The sequence below is a fragment of the Pelodiscus sinensis genome, chromosome 6 (genome assembly GCF_049634645.1).
Source record: "Pelodiscus sinensis isolate JC-2024 chromosome 6, ASM4963464v1, whole genome shotgun sequence".
NCBI classification, from domain to species: Eukaryota; Metazoa; Chordata; order Testudines; family Trionychidae; genus Pelodiscus; species Pelodiscus sinensis.
This window is the reverse complement of record NC_134716.1, coordinates 64,646,985-64,668,344: the sequence shown is the minus strand read 5'-3', so window position 1 is coordinate 64,668,344 and position 21,360 is coordinate 64,646,985. Positions and strand designations below refer to the sequence as shown.

The following is a 21,360-nucleotide window of genomic DNA, read 5'->3' as shown; positions in this document are numbered from 1 at the left end:
AATTGAGGTGCATTAGCAGAGCTCATCCAAGGACTGGCTGCACACCTAATTGTACCAGGCTCTTTCATCATATATATAGTAGCCCAGTGTCTGAGACTTTGTAACACTGTAGCGTTATGTCTTGCCTCTGGGGGGCGCTCAGCTAACTTCTGCGCTGCTCAGCTGGACCACCTTGGGGGAGTAAGCGGCGCAACCGGCCGTTTGGGGTCCGCGCTCTCCATGCAGCCCGGGGACGCCGCATGGGGAACACAGACCCCAAATGGCCGCTTTCTCCCCCGTGGCGGCCCGGATGAGCGGCACAGAAGTCAGCCGAGCGCCACGGCGGGAGGGAAAGGGGGGCGTGGCGGTGACGTACACAGCCAGGGGGCGGGTCCTGGTCGTGTTCGTCACCATCCTGCTCCCCTTTGCCTCCCGCCGTGGCGGTCGGCTGACTGCTGTGCCACTCAGCTGGGCCGCCGCGGGGAAGCAAGCGGTGCAAGAGGCTGTTTGGGCTCCACGGACCCCGTGCTGCATGGGGAGCATGGAGCCCAGACAGCTGCTTGTGCTGCTTGCCCCCGCACGGGGAGCGTGGAACCCAAACAGCCGTTTGGGCTCCGTGGTCCTCAGAGTGAGAGGCAGGAGGGGGAGAAGAGAAAGAGAGACAGAGAGAGAGGCAGGAAGCGGAGGAGAGCTAAGAGAGAGAGAGGGGGGAGGCAGAAGAAGGAGGAGGAGAGAGAGAGAGAGACACATGGAGGAAAGACCCAAAAATCCCATTTTATAATGGGCTATTGGCTAGTAAATACAATAGTAACCTAAAATTGACCAAGCTAATTAAGATTTCTGTTTTAACAAGATGATGTGGAACTGGTCATATTTTTCTTCAAAGTTCATTTATAATGATAGAAGGAGGCATGAGATGGTTGGAAAAAGCAGGACAAAAAGGTTAACTAACTTACTTAAGGTCACATAGGAAGTGAGGGCAGAGCTGGAAAAAACAAAAGGCTTCCAACTGTTTTTGCTTGTCTACTAGTAGCACCAATAGGCACCAATCAAAGATCAGAGAGCCCCACTACATGCAAACATTTAACACAACCTAATAAAATGATGGGCCCTGCCCTGAAGAGTTTACAGCCTGAGTATCAGACAAGAGGTAATTTACAGATGCAACAAACAGATGGACACAACAGTTATGATATGTATTAAGCAGCAATCATAGCATGCCTGCCACCTTGTGATGCACTGTTTCAGCCTCTGTCTGCTGCCTGCTTTCCCTGGCTGACACTTGGATAGTGATCTATCCAACATGGTTTTCTCTATATTCACAAGGACAGTATTACAGCCCTAGCTGTATTTGGACATATAGTCTCTCCAGACATGTAATGTAATGTTTGAATGGAGGAGGATATTCAGTGGAACTAAAAAGACTTTTAGCAATTCTGAAGGGGGTTCTATTTATATGAGCTTTGCAATCTAAGGGCACACAAGAACCATTTGGAAGGAAATTTAATTTTGCAAGTTGCTGTCTAGTAGCAGTAATCAAAATGACACCACTACTGAGATTTATTCATTTCATGCAGACTGGTTAATTTGTGACTATGGTAGCGATATACTTTTTAAACCTTCAATAAAATGGTAGGTTTTTTTTCCTTCCTTGAATCTGTTAAATTAACATGGCAGGAATTTTTTCCCCTCTTAAAAAACCCCCACAAATCTTCAATTGCTAGCCAACTGCCCTGTGCAATTAGGTTTCAGTGACTCAAGCTGAGTGTTTGTGTTATAGCCATTGATTAATGGTGTTCACATTTAAATGGTCACAGCTAGGCTTTGAAGTCATTAGCACCCCATTAAGATGAATAGAATAATTTCACACCTTTTATTTCAGTCTGCTTGGCAAAAGAATCAACAAAGCCACTTAGTATTAATTTACAGAAGACTATCTCTGCAACAAATCCAGAAAAATATACACAGGAAGGGAGGCCACCACATTTGTTGACCAATCCTGACTAATCCATGTCCTGAATTTTCAACAACTGGAGATGACCCTAACACTCGGATAACACAGAAACATACTTACAGCAGTAATCAATCTAGAATTTCCACTCTGATGCAGCTAATTGTCAATGTGCAATTTCCATGTAGCATCATTTTAGAGCAGGGGTAGCAAACCTGTTTTGGGTCAAGGGCTACTGACCCATGGAAAAATCAGTAAGGGGCCAAACAAGTGAGAAGCCAAAAAAAAACCCTCAGTAACATGGCCCCTGACTGAGAAGGAGAAAGACACTCCCCACAGTCCCCTTGCATACTAGAGCCTAGTGAAGCCCAGGCTAGTAGAGTTTGTGTGCTCTAGTCCCCTAGTAAACGCAAGCTCCCCAACGCTAGGAAGGGAGCCCTGAGCCTTGGGGGCTGAAGTTCCCCATCCCTGTTTTAGAGAAAATAGGGAAGTAACAATGATGGAACACACTCCATTTCCCCGGTGTAGAGGCTAAAGAGCACTACTGCATTCAGGGAGTGCCAATTAGATGCACTAGTACCGTGGTCACCAACCAGTAGATCGCGATCTACCTGTAGATCTCAGGGGCTCTAAGAGTAGCTCTTGAGCCCTCTCTGAACTGCGCACCTACGCAGTACATTTACATTAGATTTCCTGATGTAATGTAGGCGGGGCTTCAAGGAAGGGGCGGGGCAGTAGATCTTCACCTGTTCTGAGACTTAAAAAGTGATCTTGGGTGTAAAAAGGTTGGAGACCACTGCACTAGTAAAACATGCTGGAGAAGTGCAGCTTTAAAAAGGTGAGATGGGAACGCTGAATGTTTCCCAATACCAGGGAAGTTACCAGGGACTGCTAATGAACACAAGCAGCAAGGAGAGCTCAGTCAGACACTTGCTAACCTCTTTCTTCAACACCTTGTTTGGGCAAATTGAAACTATAATTTAAATATGAGCAACACTAAGAGAATTCAGACGTTTGTCAATAAATGTCTTAGATGCATTCTCCAGTTAAAGTGGTATGATAGAGTGCCAAATGAAACTTTGCGGACTAAAACAAATCAGAAACCAATGGGGATCCAGATAAAGAAAAGAAAGTGGTGATGGGCAGGCCACATCCTGCGTAAAGACTGTGAGGAAAGTATCATGAGACAAGTGTTAGAATGGAATCCAAAGGGAAAGAGGAAAAGGGGATGTCCCAAACAAACATGGCAATGAAGCCACCTGGACAAAGTAAAAGCAGCTGGCTTAACATGGGATCAAATCAAGACTATCGCTAAGGATTGCAAGAGATGGAGAATGACTGTGGAGGACATATGCTCCATTAGGAGCCCAAAGGACTAATAGATATAGATAAAAACTCCTTGCAGAACCTCCTGCTTTACCAAAAACCTATGGTAGATAATGGGAAGTGCTACCAGGGGCTGAAGATAAGGAGGCTGTAAATTGGGTTCTAAAAAGAACTTAGGAAAAAGTTGAACTCTTGCCAGGAACAGTAAGATTGCCCAGGAATAGGGAATGCAGTGGCAGGATACCCAACAATACTACAGTGGAGCTCAAGCTGAGAGTCAACTAGTGGTAGCATATGCAGTATCTAGCTTCTCTGTCAGAAAAACAGCTGCTGCCTGCTTATTCTTTTAAACAAAATATCTAATCCTTGTCTCCATCTCCCTCTTCAGAGCACAGTAATGACAGGAAATTCTCATTTGAATTAAATATTTTCTTCCTGACGAATATTACAAATCAAAATATATTGGGTGGGATCCATGAAGGAAATTAAGCATTGCAATGCTGAGTAATAGTGCTGAACTTCTAGGTGTCTCTCTCTGGCTAGCAAGGGTGTCTCTTTCTCGTTCTGCTTTGTGACCCTCAGCAGGAACCAGACACTTAGAGTCACATGGCTTAGGTGCCTAGGACATTTCTTACAGGAACAAGTTGGGTACTGGCCTCAGTCCATACAAAAGGTATGGGTGCACTGGATCTGAAGAGGGTGGCCAGGTATTCAGATTTCACCAAACACCCAGTTAAAAAGGAAGCCTGGTGAAAATGAGTGAATGAATGAGGGAGAGGCAGAGGAAGCAACAGAGAGAGGAGAGATGGATGGGCCTTAGAGACGGGACAGGGAGAAGGCAGGGCAAGGGTATTATATTTGAGTAGACCTTATATTTGAGGTAGATCTTGGATTGCACTTAAATTAAAAAAGTGATCTCATGCTCAAAGAGGTTGGAGACCACCGCTATAGACTAACACAGTACATTCAGAAACTGATGGTATATACCTGATAATTGGTTTTATTATCACTTGAATGACTCCTTCCTTATTATAGTATATTAAGTAGTGCTCATCTTGAGTGAAGGTGGCAGATTAAGACATTATTTAACAAATCTTTTCCACACTGCTGTGAAGCAGGGAGGTATTATCTCCATTTTGGAGACAAGAAATGGAAGTAGAAGTTAAGGATACCCAAGGTCATGCAAACAAGGTTATGGATTAACTAAAGGAATTAGATCTAAAGACTTCCTGATTCCCCATGCTTACACCACATTTTTCTTTTATTAGATTGTTCCAATTTTTTGTTTTGCTCCCAGTCCCTCTTACGTTGAGTGTTTTTTTTCCCCTAGCTGCAGTAGTGGGAAACCCAGATCACATTTATCAGAGAGTGAAGAATTTAAAATTCAATGGAATTAAGGTTAATTACCTGATTGAAGGGAACCTCAATTTTACTTTTAATAAGAATGATTTTACTTGTTGTACAATATTGACAACAGAATAGTTGCTTTGATTTTCTCAGTATTAAGAGAGTTCTCTTGCTTAAATGAACTGTTCTGCTATAGACTGGTAGTTAATCCATGTGGGAATTGGATTATTCCCTTGTAAAGCAGAGGATTCCTCCTATTAGCCCTTAACTACCTCCACAGTAAATCAGTAAATGAACACCTCCACCCCCCCGCCGCCACACATCATAGTCTGTGGTGAAATGATCTTCACAGAAAATGTAATTTAAAATTATTAATGAAACCTTCTGAAAATGTCATTCAGAGAAAGATGTCGGTTGCAATTTATCTGGTTTGGAGTTTGCTGAATTGGAGTTTTGTTATTCTGGTTCATAGTAATTTATTATAACTAGTTTCAGTCAAATGTTTTCATGGTTCTATTTAATGTATCTAATTATTTAAGCTATTGGTCATATAGAAAGGGAGAAATACCACCAGATGTCAATTTTGGGAGAGCAAGGATTTTAGTGTCATTACCTACTATTGATTTTACATTTAAATGGAAATAATGCTAAACCAAGACTCCTCTTTTCTTCCAATTTTTTTACCTCACCCCCTTCCACCATAAAAAAAATCTAGGGAATCAATATTTTACAACAAGGCAATATGCAAAAGGTCAGAAGGTATGTGAATTATCATTCCATATAGTCTGGAATTTTGGCATTATTTAGACTTAGAAATCTGTAGTATTTCATCTTGTTTCTGAAATCTCAAAGAATGCTCCGGGTATCTCACCACATGGGAGAAGACATGGGAGACAACTGGCAAAAGTCCTCTTTTCCCACCCTGCTTAACTGATTCAGACAGGGCAATTTTGTAGGAAGAGTCTGCTGGCAATCAGTATGTCACAGCTTACTCCTATATGCCTTGCTGAGAGAGAATGGGCTCTTGGAAGAGAATCAAGACCTGGAACTTTTTCTCCTCTAATTTAAAGCTTATGAAAGCAAATGATCTCCAGGGCACTAATCCTTTCACCTTGGTAAACATGCAACAAATCTAAATGAAAGACAAATGGAAGGGCTCCTCCTGCAGCACTGAAACCTAGTTTTTTAGACTGATACAGGTCTCAGGAGTGTCTGTTAGAGATATCCTGTAAAACTCAAAGGCAAGAGAGATGAATTTCCCATAAAGAAAACAAAACTCATTTTTTTCAGAAAAAAACTTGTTTGGTTTCTTCCACTCCCTCAATGCCCCCCACCACTTTGCCCTGAAACAGAAGTACATTTTGACAAGGATGAATCAGGTCTGCTGGACACCTTGTTACATTTATTGAAACAGGAGAGCACATGCTTTACTGATGCTGACCATTTTTACTGGCACCCACTCTAGGACTATGTAAAACAGATTGACTTTCAAAAGCAAAACCACAGTACATTCCAGCCATCGTTTCTGAAGAGCTATTTAGCATTGTTAAGTTATTGACTGAATATTATTAGCACAAATTAAAAGTAAACCCTGTTTATTGAGGCTCATTAGACATTATGCACAATCTTTTTTTTTTTTTTGCGCTTGTCAAGCACTAATTTATTTAATAATATTATTATTAACTGTCAGTATATTTAGGGAAAGTCAGCTATTCAGATGAAAGCTTTCACCTCTGGAAATCTACTATCAGGTCAAACAAGAAAAAAATTAATTCCCTTAAGCAACAAGCAGTAGCCAAAAAAATATATACACTATGATTTATAGTCTCCTAAGGTTCAAAGTGAAGCAAACTAGCAATGAATTTTACAAAAGTGCCAATAAGCATATTATACTTGGACTTTAATCAATACTATTGTATCTTCTCCACTGCGGGCAGATCAGTTAGTGAACTGTCCCAGCATGTTTAGGAACCACTTTTCTAAGAAACGATACTGACAGCTCACTCTGCCCTGCCTATATCTAACCCACACTGATTTCTTTGGAGGCTGAATTAAGCATTGGTCTAGCTGACTGAAGGAGGTAGCTCTTAGGACAAGCATTAATCAGCATAGTTCTACTAAAGCCAAGGGGGACATGCTGATTTACAGTAGCTGAGGCCCAAAATTCAGTGTACCCTATTTTTCCATGAGGGAGAATGAAGGGTAAGAAGTAGGATTTTGATTGACGGGGAGAACAAGTTATCTTCCACTCAGTGTGGAAGCTGAACACTAAAGTCTTCCTATTTTGTCTTCCCTAGTGTTGGTCCAGCTACCCTATCCATGTCCTCTTTCCATTGATCAATATTTGATCTAATTTCTCTAGCACCCACCACCAGGGTATTTTGGGCATTAATACATAAAATAAAATAGTTTTTTTTTATTGCAGATCCACCAATCTTGGGGCTGTGCCAATCCCACATAGCTTTCCCCTAACTCAAAAGCTAATTTGAATGCATTGAACTGCCACAACCTGATCTCTCAGTGGAGTTTCCACGAGCGGCAATCTAGTCTGTGCAGGGAATCTAGTCTGAGCAAGTTATGCTGCATAAAGTTACTCAGAGACACATTCACCTTAATATGAAGAGTTGGTAGAAAGTCCTCCATAGCACTGAAGACATTCAATGAAGAAAAAAAAGTGACAATAAGATGGGGTTTCCTCTCTGGCCTGCATTGCCAATTTGGGGATGTGTCATATTGAATCATATGACTAAGCCAGCACGGAAAGGAGTTTACATATGAGCTAGGAGGCAGGGATTCTGGAAGCAAAACAATGCAGCTTCAGTGTCTAGGAGCCTCTTTTTAGAGACTGCTAAGTATGTTGGGTGCCTTTTGCAAGTCTTCATCTCCCCTAAGCTGCACGCGGCATAGCTATGTAAAAAACTCTGTTCTAAAATTACCGGTATTCCCTCATCATTGTCACCTATAACAAATATGCTCTGGAAAACTATATAAAACTCATAATAGCTTGAGCTGGAAAAAATATGTTTATGGGTGAAACAATCAAAACAAGCCATGCATTCTATTTCAATAAATGCCTTCAATATGTTCTTTGCAATTCAGAGGCATGAAAGCATAACAAAAGCACTTAATTCTATGTAATACTACCCCGCCCATACACAAGTCTGAAACAGTTCATCGAGTCTGAAGTTTTGGAAATGATGCTGGATATCTCGCACATACTGCAACAACAAGACATGATGAGGCAAGTAAAGAATGCCATTTAGGAATGGCAAAATGTCCTCGCTTTCCTGAGTTGTCAAACATTTCATACAAAACTAACACTAACCCTAGATAAACTGCAAAATAGGTCAACAAGAAAGCAAATCTGGCTTAGTGTTGCTATAGAAAACCTGACTAGGTCCACAAGTCATTTGTACATGCCACATAGCTAATCATCTGCTTTCTTTTTATTATATACTCAAAGAATCAAAGCTGAAAAAAGGATAGAAACTTGTCTACATGTTTATCATATGACTATATAACTTTCTTCTCTGTTACTATTCTTAATTATCTGTGTTACAGTATTTTTCCAAACATCTTTGTATTAAAAATGACAAATGTGATTTGAGGGGGATGAGTAAAAAAAAATACTGTTCAAAGCAGCATATGAAAACTAGTTTATAAACATGCTTCTTTTGTAGAGTTTATGGTTGACCATAAAATCCAACTTTACCTATGAATGCTACAGTCAGATTGCTTTATGTTTAAACAATTCAATTTTCACCCAGTTTGAGATAGGAAGATAGGATTTACATTCTTGAGATCTGTATAAATGTCCCATCTCTCTTAGAATCTCATTAAATTCTGGGCCTCAGTGTCTTCCTGTGACCATGAGTTCCATAGTCTAACCATAGGTTGTGTGAAAAATATTTGTTTTTATGTGATGAATTTTCTCACTTTCTATTTCACTGAATAACCCTTTATTCTTGTGTCCTGGCTAGACCGTCCCAGGTCTCTTGATTGACCGGGGAATCAGGTATTTACCCAGGTGTAAGTGCTATACATAGCTATATATCTCTGCACCTAGTGGGCAGGGAGAACATAAGAATGGCCATACTGTGTCAGACCAAAGGTCCATCTAGCCCAGTATCCTGTCCGCCAACAGCGGCCAGTGCCAGGTGCCCTAGAGGGGGTGGACCGAAGACAATGATCAAGTGATTTGTCTCCTGTCATCTATCTCCAGCCTTTGACAAACAGAGGCCAAGGAAACCATTCCTTACACCCTGGCTAATAGTCTTTTATTGACCTAACCTCCATGAATTTATCTAGCTCTTTTTTAAACTCTGTTATAGTCCTAGCCTTCACAGCCTCCACTGTCAAGGAGTTCCACAGGTTGACTGTGCGCTGTGTGAAGAACTTTCTTTTATTAGTTTGAAAAGTTTCCATGCAGCTTGAAGGGATTTTACTCTAGTCACTGTACTTTTTAATTTCTGTTTAACTAACCTCCTCATTTTTGCATAATTCCCCTTTTTGAAATTAAATGCCAGAGTGATGGACTGCTGAGGTGTTCTTCCCCCCACAGGAATGTTAAATGTTATTATATTATGGTCACTATTCCCAAGTGGTCCTGTAATAGTTACCTCCTGGACCAGATCCTGCACTCCACTCAGCACTAAATCGAGAATTGCCTCTCCCCTCGTGGGTTTGTGTATCAGTTGCTCCAAGAAGCAGTCATTTAAGGCATCGAGAAATTTTATCTCTGCATCTCATCATGAGGTGACATGTAACCAGTTAATATGGGGATAATCGAAATCCCCTATTATTATTGAGTTTTTTATTTTGATAACCTCTCTAATCTCCCTTAGCATTTCAACGTCACTATTAGGCCGTGTCCAGACTCAGGGGTTTTTTCGGGAAAAGTAGCCTTTTCCCGAAAAAACCTCCCCTGCGTCCAGACTCAAGCCGCGTTCTTTCGAAATTATTTCGAAAGAACGCGGCTTTTCTTTCGATGGCGGTAAACCTCGTTTCACGAGGAAGAACGCCTTCTTTCGAAAGTTCCTCTTTCGAAAGAAGGCGTTCTACAATGTAAAGAGGCAGTCTTCGAAAGAGAGCATCCAGACTCACTGGGTGCTCTCTTTCGAAAAAGCGGATTTCCTCTATCGAAAGATCCGCCTGCAGTCTAGACGCGATCTTTCGAAAGAGGCTCTTTCGAAAGATGCTTTCGAAAGAGCCTCTTTCGAAAGAAGCCTGCAGTCTAGACATAGCCTAAGTGTCCTGGTCAGCTGGTCAATAATATAGCCCTACTGCTATATTCTTATTAGAGCATGGAATTACTATCCATAGTGATTCTATGGAACATTTACATTCATTTAAGATTTTTACTTCATTTGATTCTACATAATCTTTCACATATAGTGCCACTCCGCCACCCGCATGACCTATTCTGTCCTTCCGATATATTTTATATCCCGGTATGATTGTGTCCCACTGATTGTCCTCATTCCACCACGTCCCTATGATGCCTATTATGTCAATCTCCTCCTTTAATATAAAGTTCTCTAGTTCACCCATCTTATTAGTTAGACTTGTAGCATTTGTGTAGAAGCACTTTAAAAAATTGCCACTGTTTGTCTGCCCTTCCCTGATGTATTAGATTCTTTCATGTGAGATTGTTTCTTGTCTGATCTGGCCCATACTTTATCATCTCCCCTCCTCTCTTTCTAAGACATAGAGAATCTCCATCAATGGACTCTCCTCTAAGAGAAGTCTCCATCCGATCCATGTGCTCCTCCTCACCAATCAGTTTTCCCTCATCTCTTAGTTTAAAAACTGCTCTACAACCTTTTTAACGTTTAGTGCCAACAGTCTGGATCCACCTTGGTTTAGGTGGAACCCATCCTTCCTGTATAGGCTCCTTCTATCCCAAAAGTGTCCCCAGTTCCTAATAAATCTAAACCCCTCCTCCCTACACCATCATCTCATCCACGCATTGATTAGAGAAAACTCTAATCAATAAACAGATCATTGTGGGACTCCTAATGGAAGTCATACACTGTAATAACAATACAGTACCCCTAACACTTGAACAACAAAATAATCCTAATTTACCTGACATAATACAAATTGACATCCACTCTCAGTCCCTAGCATTCCCCTGGCAGTGGGCACTATGCTTGGGTGCAGTATGAACTCCATTTGATGAATCTTAATCTTCATAATGTCTCCAGCTGTCTCTTCCTGCACTCACTGTGACAGAGGGAGCTCTCTCCCCTCTGAGCTGTTCTTCAGCCTGGCTGTAGCTTTGCACCTGGACTCACCCCAGGTTCATATGTTCTCTTCCCAAGACATGCACTTTCTCCCAGCACTGTCTTTGTTACAACTAATTGACCCAAGAGGCCCCCAAACAATCCCAGCCTCACTTGGCAGGTTCAACTCCAACTCAGTATTCACCTCCTGTAATGGGCAGTAGGCTGGTGATGGCAGGGAGTCAGCAGTGGGATCTTCTTCCTGTCTTCTAACCTATCAGGCCCCCTCTACAGAGCACATAGGCTACATCTACATTGGCAAGATTTTGCGCAAAAATCTTGCCACCTGTCAACACTGGCCGCGAGTACTTGCGCAAGAACACTGACATTCTAATGTATAAAATCAGTGCTTCCTGCGCAAATACTCTGTCGCTCCCACTCAGGGATAAGCCCTCTTAATCAACTGTTCTTGCACAAGAGGCCAGTGTAGACAGGCAACATCAATTTCTTGTGCAAGAAAGCCCAATGTTTAAAATGGCCATCGGAGCTTTCTTGCACAAAAGAGCGTCTACACTGGCACGGATGCTCTTGCACAAAAGCACATCTCTTGCGCAAAGGCACATGCCAGTGTAGACGCTCTCTTACTCAAATACTCTAATGCAAAAACTCTTGCGTTAAAGAGTATTTACTCAAAATCTTGCCAATATAGACGTAACCATAGGGTTTAGAGATGGCTCTTTCCTTTTGCTGACATATGGCATAGGAGTTCTAAGTAAGAATAAGATTTCCATGAATGGGTGATTAAAATTAGGCTGCATCTGGGCTTTTCAATGGGACTTGTGCTTCTAAGTCACTTTGGGCTACATTTTTATAGTTGTTTAGGCACCTACAGATTCTGCCCAGTGAAATTAACAACCTTGAGTTAGGTGCCCAAGTTCCCTGTACAGTGAATGCGGAAAAATCAGACACTCGAGAAATGACATTCATAAAAGACAGCAAGCTGAGATGGAAGCTTCCTCAGCTAGCCAATAGGAAATGTTGAGGAAGAGAGTGATCTAAAGGCCATCCTTCAGAGTAAGCTAGGTGTTTAAATCCATCCCAAAGGGAGGTACTAACTCCACATGGAGTAGGGGGAATAGAAGCTGGATTTCCAACCTCTCAGGGGACTGCTCTAACCAGCAGGCTATAAAGTCACTCTCTCATGGGCACAAAGCATTGTTAAATTATTTTAACACAGTGGACCACCATCAACAGGAGATATTGGAAGACACTGACCACAGAATCTCTGATAACTTTCAGGAGACTGCCCTAACCACAGGCCGAGGCACCTAAATTAAAATCCCTTCTCCACATCAGGCAATGGGAGGAGTAAATCTAGATCTTGTAGATCCTGGGTCAGTAGCCTCATTATTCAATTGAAGTTTATAAGTCTGCACCTCCTCTAGCTATTGTGTGTAGAGTTGCCAACTATCTGATCATAGGAACTGAACACTCTTGCCTCCGCCATTCCTCAAAGCTCCTCACTCCACTGCTCGCTCTCCCTCACCCTCACTCACTCATTCGTTTTCATTGGGCAGGGATGGACAATTAGGTTTTGGGATGGGGTGAACAAGAGGCTCTGTGCTGGGGCAGGGAGCTGACATGCAGGAGGGGCTAGGAATATAGGTAGGAACAGGAGTTAAGATGCAGGAGGTGTTGCACAGTGCAGCTCCAGGTAGCAATTATCTCAGGCAGCTACTAGGAAGTGGCAATATGTCCCTCTGACTCCTAGACATATGGGCAGTCAGGAGGTTCTGGGTACTGCCCCTGCCCATAGGAAGATCCCCCACAGTTCTCATTGGCCAAGGTTTCTGACCAGTGAGATTCAGGATGGTGATTGAGGTGGAGGCAGTGCACAGAACTCCCCTGGCTGCCCTTATGTGTAGGAGCTACAAGGACATGCCAGCTCCTTCCTGGGTGCTTCAGAGAGCTGAGTATGAGTCTACCAACCCTGCACCAACTGGAATTTTAAGAGTGCTGTCAGGGGTCCCTTTTTGACTAGGTGTTCCAGTTGAAAACCATACCTATCAGATCACGCTTCAAGGCAAGATAGACAGGGGAATGCCTATTTTATTTTATTTATCCTACTGGGCTTTAGACATGAATTAGGTATCAAGCTGCCTGGTAGCATCAGGACTGAAGTGGTTGTGCTTGAGCACATGCTCCGCTTCTGATATGTAGGCACAATGAAAATTTAACGGCAGAAACATAGGAATGTAAGTGGCTTAGGTGCCAACAAGGTTAGCTAAAAAAGGGGAAGGGTTCTGAATGCCAATGGCACTTAAATGTTAGGTACCTAAAGCCCTTTCACCCACTGATACATGAAATCCTGGCCTTACTTAGCCAATAAAAATGATCTCATTGACTCCAGTAGGGCCAGGATTAGACACCTAAAAAGGAGGCCTGATTTTTCAATAGAAATGAGTACTTATCAGTTCCCATTGACTTCAAGTCACCTATATAAGTATGAAAATATAAATATAGAAGATTAACTTTAGGCACCCATTTTAGAGAGTCTTGGGAGTGCATCTAGACTGGCAAGATTTTGCGCAAAAGCAGTTGCTTTTGTGCAAAAACTTGCCAGCTGTCTACAGTGGCCACTTGAATTTGCGCAAGAGCACTGACTTTGTAATGTACAAAATCAGTGCTTCTTGCGCAAATACTTTCACGCTCCCGCTCGGGAAAAAGCCCTCTTGTGCAAGAATACTAGCACAAGAAGGCCAGTGTAGACAGGAAAGAACTGTTTTGCGCAAAAAAGCCCCGATGGCTAAAATGGCAATCAGGGCTTTCTTGTGCAAAATCGCGTCTATACTGGCCACAGATGCTTTTGCACAAAAGCATCCGTGCCAATCTAGACACGCTTTTGCGTAAATACTTTTAACGGAAAAACGTTTCCGTTAAAAGTATTTCTGCAAAATCATGCCAGCCTTGGTGTTGGTGTACATCTATAGAAAATAGTTCACTGCTAACTTACTTAAATAAAATACCAAAATGTCCACCTAAGAGAGATGAGCCAAAGCTACACAGTTTATACACATCCACCCATCCTTTAATTTGGATATTGCAAACATAAGCGGAGTAAGTGATGCAGTAAAACCATTTCTGAAGATGTTTTTTACATCTCATTTTAGGGTTTCATGAGTGAAAATGAGCTGACTGTACAGTGTGTTGGGGCAGGGGGAGAAATCAGCAGGCTGATTTCTAATGTGCATAATCAGAATGGGCATCTTGATGCAAGTCAGACTTTCAGTGTACTGACAGACTTGTATGTGAAAATGTGGTCAACACTTGCCTTTCCTTTTCTTGGCTCATGTTCCTCACCAATACAGAATCTTAATGCACTCTCAAAAAAATAAAATATCCAAAACATTTAAAACACGTAAACCTCATTATAATGGTTGACTTTTTTAAATGGTTGCTTTTTTAAAAACCATTAGTTATAAAACCTGCTCTTGGACTGAAGCCTTTGTACGAGTTTTTGTCTAAATCGATTTTTACTTCTGAAATGGCCCCTGAAATACGCTGCTTATAAGGGGAACAGTGACAGACCCTAAACAACAGCCAGGCTAGAAGGCACCACAATAAAATAATAAAACCCCTAGGGTTACAGCATTTTTCCTTGCTTGTCCCCAGTAGTGTGTGTATCCATACACACATGCCTCTAAAGATAAATGTACCCCAGTTGCGCTCTTCCTGCAGAACATTAATACAGTTTAGAAATGAAATTGTTTTATTAATTTGATTAAGTCAAAGAAAAATCCAAGGATCCTATGAATAATTCTGATTCCCATCATACTCTCAAAAGTCATATGTAAAACATTGTTATACCTCTAAGGTCCCTTACAGTCTAACATACATTTAATTTTCAATAATGTTGATTTATAGTTTTATAAAGTAAAATAATATAATAAATTGCCCCTATATTTCCTGATCTCAGTCACTATAAAATAACTGCTGTAGTTTTATATTTCCAGTGTGAAATATTAAATACATAAATCACAACAAGATAATTTTTCATCTGGAGATGGAGACTGGTTCCCAAGACTGACAAATTCATTTTAGTTAAAATGAATGTTTTTTAAAAAAGATCTCTACTGAGTCCCTTCCAGCTCTAAGAAAAATAAGATTTTTGCATTCCAATATCCTGCCTTGTTGGTTTCTCTCTGAAAGGTATTTGTGTTTCACAAGAATAGTTTAAAGGAATCCCAAAACTTCATAGGAGTGAAGATATATGCTTCTAAATTTTCTTTTCCCATGTTTCTTGTTCTTTGCCATCTTTTTTCTTTTAATCTTCATCCCCCTCTCAAAGATAGCTTTTCCCCCACAATATCCAGCTGCAGTCTCACCAGGGTGGCATTCTTATAACTTGGATATTGTAATTGTGGGGCTTTGGTGTTCTTTTTTACATCCATAAAAATAATTGTATACTGAGAAGAACATTATGGAATAATAAGAACAATTCAAGAGAGGTGCAGAGTTCCTAATGTGCACAAGCAGATTCATTTATTGTTACATATCCTCTGTCTGAGGCAGAAGCATCATTGGGAGCAAGAAACACTATTTTGCATACTTGATTAAAAAGAGTAAATCTAATTATAAGGATTCATTACACCATTTAAATACCTTTCAGCTCTCAGAGTACTTCAACTTTCAACCACAAGAAGCTTTCAGAAGGAGGGATGGTGACTGAATACTAAAGAATTTCAAGACATATGAAGGAATGGATAGCACCACGTTAATGACCTGGAAAGAAAAATAGAATCCACCTGAAGTTCATGATATTGGAAATCTGAGCCCATCAGTTAAGGACTCTCTCCAAGGCTTTGCTTAAAACCCAAGAAATATTACATTTTGGCAACTTTTTTGCATGGAATTTTGTGCATGGTTCTATGCACGTGACTTTTATTTTTAAGCATTCACATTTTAGCAGTCGTGTAGACAGAGATAGCACACATTGTTGATGCATCTGATGACCGGTGTCTGAAAGCCGCCAGCTTATCAATTAGTGTGCATGTTTAGATTGCTTACAATTCAGAAAAAAGGTAGCAGATGTTGAATCTCCATCTGATTTTTGGAAAGGTTGAGGAGGATTCTGTGTCTCTCTCATGAAAAAGAAAAAGAAAGGATCAATTACTGACTGATTTTTTTAAAAAGGTTAGTGAATTGATGCATTACCCAGAGATGTAAAGTGGAGCCTCCCCTAGCAGGCACTTGGCCCTGTAAAAAACAGGGCAGGAGCTCAAGAGGCCATTTTGCGTTCTCACTTACTTTGGCTCAGAATTTGTACATACTTATCCATGTGTTGAAGTGAAGGGATTGTAAGGGGAATAAGAGAAGTTGTTATTTATACCAGCTACGTCTGCACTGATATAGTCACTTGCACCAAACTTCTTAATGTTTTCTTTTTTTACAGTGATATTGGTTTTGTTATTGTTATGTACTTCCTGAGCCATTGCTTTGCAGTGACATTTTAACGGCTTTACTTTTAACTGTATCCAGATTCTCAATTCTGTGGGGGGTTTTTTTCCAATTGTGAACAGATCTTACAGAGAGCAGAGTTTGTATATGCAGCCTTTAGGGTGATAGGGAAAGAATTATTCCCCAGTTTGAGTCTGTGGGAGGTAGAGAAGTCTTGATATCACAGAAATACTATGAGATTCCTTAATGGTAACTAGCTCTCTTTGCTAACTCAGAGCCAAATCTTCATTTGGTCCTCATTGAGGTAGAATTACCATTACTGTCAATAGGAATTTTGCCTGAACAAGGCCTAAGTAAGAGATTCAGTATCTGACTCACTATAGTTCCAGTCAGATTGCCTATCCAGATTACTCCGGTCTGGCTAGGCAATGAAGTCTTGAGATCTTTGGGGTCTACTCAATTTGCTTTGTAATGTGTAAATGGAGAAAAATATGCCAAAAATAGAGGCTAGCTACTGACTCTGGAAAACGCATTTGAAATTCATAATGCTAGAAGCAGCCATGAACTTCCATTATTGCAGTTTTAAAATCCTGTCAGCTACCTCAAAGGAACCAATAGCATTTCAATGACTGAGTCACTCAAGGGACCAGTGCTAGTTGGGACATACAGTCAAAAACACAGCATGTAAATGCTCAAGAGCTACCATGTTTGGACCTACTTTTCCAGAAATATTTGACCTCCTTATATCCATCAGGTAATATTCCCTGCTAATCCCACACCATTGACCCCACCCTACAAAAGGAAGTAGACTGCCGAACTTAATGAGAACAGAACCCACAGCCACGGGTACTTCAGAGAAAGTCATTTTTGAATAAAAAGAGAATTCATCCTAGATTGTTGTTATGCACAGGGAGTAAATGTATTGACAAAGAGTTACAGAGCTATAATAGCGTTAGCATCCCAAAACAAGTTCTGGCACTTTTACTGCTAACCTTCACTGGAACTCTGATCTCATGCATCTTTATATAAATATTTCCCAAATTAACATTTGTACTCTTACTCTAAAGAGTTCAGCAAACAAAATAATTGATATATATTGCTGAGAAATAGCTATCAAATGTTGACCTCAGACCAGTTACTGTTTAATATTTTATGATGGCGTAATGAATACTATTTTTGTTTATACATGTATTACACATAGGTACAGATGCTGATAATAGGCAGACGTAAGAAGTATAAAATTGCAACATCTGTTCCCTCATCCAGCATTTTGAGCAGCCCTAAGTAGTTCTCCATCTCCTTTTTTTTTCCCAACTAATATCTTCCGCTGACTCTAATGGAAAGGAATAAGAGCAGAAAAGTGAAAGCAGATTCTTTTCTGCATATCTACTTAACAGCTGTTTAGGCATTAGACCATCCATACAACATGTTTTCTTTATCATTGTTATGTTTGAACTGCCTTTTTTTTTACATAAGACTATTATACTGTACTTCAAAGCATTCCCTCCTCTTCCCCCACCCCCCAAATTATTCTTCTTTTTTCTTTTTCCCTCTTTACAGCTGCTGCTTCATCTATTTAAAGAGATTGGGTTTCCAACAAGACATATGATTAACATTTGAGAATTAATGTACTCCTGTCATTTAGGAAAAGCATATTAAAAGTATAATAAAACAGAAATAAAGAAAACTCAAAGAAAAACAATATTAACTGTGACTTGAACAGGGAATCTTTTTTAGTGTTACACAAATCAAAGTTAAATTCAGTCTCTCAAGCACAGAGGACTTAAAATGCTCTTAGGATGTATTCTACAAAAACAAAAGGGGAAAACTATAACAAAGAAAATTAGAAAGCCTGGAAAAGTTAGCCACATTCATATGCTGAAATGTTGAAAATGTAGTAGGGCTACAATATTTTCTTTATTATTCTATGTCTCTGTTCAAGTACTCATGGTGAGGAAGAGGGTAATGCATTGTACTAAAGAGAACAGTTGTGATAAATTAAATGTGAGGAAGGGAATGAAGATAAGAACAATGGGCGAGGAGCATTACATTAGAAGCTATAATTAAATGCTGATCTTTCATCTGAACAAGTACAAGTGAAAACTTGAACTGACTCCACACAACAGTTCCAGGCGAGGGGAGGCAGAGGAGGGAATCCAGATGGAACTACTCCAGAAGATGTAAACCTGTCCAGATGGGATGACTGCCAAAGTAGGCCATTTTGGAGTCTTAACCCTTCCAACCACAGCATTCAGAGCCTCCTGTGTTTCTTCAATAACCATATTGTATATATATAGTAAAGTTAGTCACAAAGTTAATCCCCCCTTCTACACTGTCAGGGATCAAATACAACTGACATACATAACCACTATATACCAGTAGAAAAACTTCCCAAAAGTCTCTAGTTTGTGTATTTGGGTAATGGAAGTTACTCTTCAGTAACATAAATGTACCTTATAATAAATCTTTGAGTGGATTCTGTCTGTGCGCATGGCTCATCTAGTGAATAACCTGCTATAATCACAAATCCATAACCATTTCCATCTTTGTAATTTTTCACCCTCATCACAGATCTTGCATCATATGCTCTGCAGATGATTCCCAGCATTCAAGTATAGCTATATTTTTACTTCAAGAATTACTACTTATGCAATGCATTTTTATGTAGAGCTTTGCCACTTTGGAAGCACAACCAAGTACTCTGAGAATGAAGTAAAAAAAAAAAAAAAAGTGACCATAACTAAAGCATGCAGTGAGCTTAAAATAAAGGGTCCAACCCTGTACCCTGAAATCATTCATCAGAATCCAAGGGGAGTTTTGAGTCTACAGGAGCTCCAGGAAATTACTCCAAATATTCAACTATGCTCATCCAACATGGGAAATGTGTTTCCATGATGCTCATGAAAGCTACATCAAATTAGCTTTTAAAGACGGTGACAAACACTAACATTCCTTAGCAAGACAGGTCAGGGCAATATAATATAAAGTCAGTTAAGGAGGAATCAGTCTCAAAAGAAAACAAAATATATTGAAAATTAATGAAATGCACAGAAGTGAAAAATGTGAATAGACACACAAAAATATTTGCATCAGCATCCCAGTTTGGATTAGAGTTAAGATGGATTAGAGTTCAGAGGTAACCTGATCTAAGGCATTACTTTTCAGTATGAGTCAATATAATTTGATTGTGACAAATATCTTAATATGTTTTGGCTCTTATACATGCCCATCAGATGAGATGCTTTTGACAGAATGAGAAGCTAACTTGGTAGTGTGGAAGAAAACAAGCCTTCACTCTGCATTTGTGAGCAACAAGTAGTCAGAGACAGCTTATTCAAGCAATATTGCCAGGGAAGAAGCTGCTGCTAGGCAGATCGTCAAATACAAGCAATTATGAAGCAGTTTATATACTATTCATTAGATATAATAACATTAAACAATTAGTCTCCTTCTCATTACAAACACCAATGGCTAACAGTTATTTTAGTTCCACCCAGATGTTCCTTATCTCAAGGTCCCTGCCAAAGTCAGCATTCTATCCTTATCTTCATATGGAGGCGAGAGGCAAAGGCAGTGTCTTATTACAGCTCTCGCGTTGTCAGGCCACAAACTTAGCCTGACTCTTGCTAACAAGACCAAGATGGCTGCACACAAATTCCCTTATTCCCTTTTCCTTGCCTCCACAGTAGTAAACAGGTCACAGAGGCATGGGAGTTTGAAATTAGAAGAACATGGTAGGAAAGCTGACCAATCTATTTCTACCTATCACCCCTGAGAGACTACAGATGAAAGCCTATAGCACTAGATGACTAAAAAGCAGAAACAAAAGACAGGACTATGCAGCACTATTACTATAAAGCAGAGTGATTCATTCTTCTTGTAGAATGTGTGACAACATCTTTTTCTAATCTTCCTGGCACAGCAAGAACCATTTTGCTCACCAAGGGTGGCTGAAGTTCTACAGTGATGCTCAAACTACATTGACATGCCCAGATCCTTAATGAACTGGAGCACTTCAGGCACTTAAAAGGTAGTTCTAAAAGGCTGTAAAGGTTTTAAAATAGCAAATGAGCCTCACACAGGTCTAACCCACATAATGAGTCATAATGAATCACTTGGCTACAACTAAACTTCAAAAATAAAATAGTGTTTTGGAAACTTCGGATGGAGGGAACTACAAAAGAATAAACATCAGCTGTTGCATATAAGAAACTCATTAGAAATCTCACCATAAGACCTCACTTCAAATCTCCAGGCTCTTCTGATAGTAAATAAGGACTTTTTTTCCCCCATTCTCTCTTCACTTTAACTTCAAAGGTAAAGGTACTATGACATTATACAAGAGAGTTTCTTTTCTCAAGCATCCTGCAGCAGGTATTTCCACAAGCAGCCCATTGAAGTAAACACTCTGAAATCACATTACTGACCTTCTCTGGAGTCTGTTTCTCCCACTACTCTTGATCAATGCTAACTGCACTCCAGTGTCTGCTTTTCTGTGATTCTTTTGCCCGAGTCTCTTCTCAGTCACACATGTATAAAGTGTAAATAATAATTCAGTTGAAGTCAATGGAGTTACTCTGTTAACCCAGGTTGGTCACAGGGTAGACAGTGGTCACAGTTCACAAAAGGGGCCTAGTCACCAGGAGAGACAATTGCAGGGGAAGGTACTGTAAGACAGCTGATGGGCTTAGGTAGGGCAGCAAGGGCAAGTTATGGGAAGTGGAGAAACAAAACAAGACCAGGTTGCTGCAAGGAACAATTAACAGACAATGACATGTTGTCCTAACAAGGCCAGATTAGCAGCAGCATATTTATATAGTCACCAGCCAATCAGGGTCAAGATCAGGTTGCCAATCAGGAAGTGGGTCACAGAACTCTGGAAGTTGCCCCCACCCAAATCTGTAAATTTGTTAGCACTCTTGTGTTTTAGTGTGGTGCTGCAGCCAAGTCTGCCTTATGAAAACCCTGTGGGCCTGTGTTTGAGATTAGTGCTCTAAGAGTTACTTGGCACAGAACAGGTATGAGTGAAGTATTTCCTGTAAACATGAATTCATCCTTCTCTTGCAGTCCTACATC

The 21,360-nt window shown here is 40.5% G+C and overlaps 1 long non-coding RNA gene across 1 annotated transcript in view; it reads right to left on the bottom strand.

Moving 5' to 3' along the window:
- Window positions 1-21,044, bottom strand: part of LOC142829738 (uncharacterized) — a 255,153-nt gene extending 234,109 nt beyond the window's left edge. Inside the window, exon 1 of the long non-coding RNA XR_012904480.1 lies at window positions 20,712-21,044. This is a non-coding gene — a long non-coding RNA (uncharacterized LOC142829738). The remainder of the gene's footprint in view (window positions 1-20,711) is intronic.
- Between the last annotated feature and the right edge of the window lie 316 nt (window positions 21,045-21,360).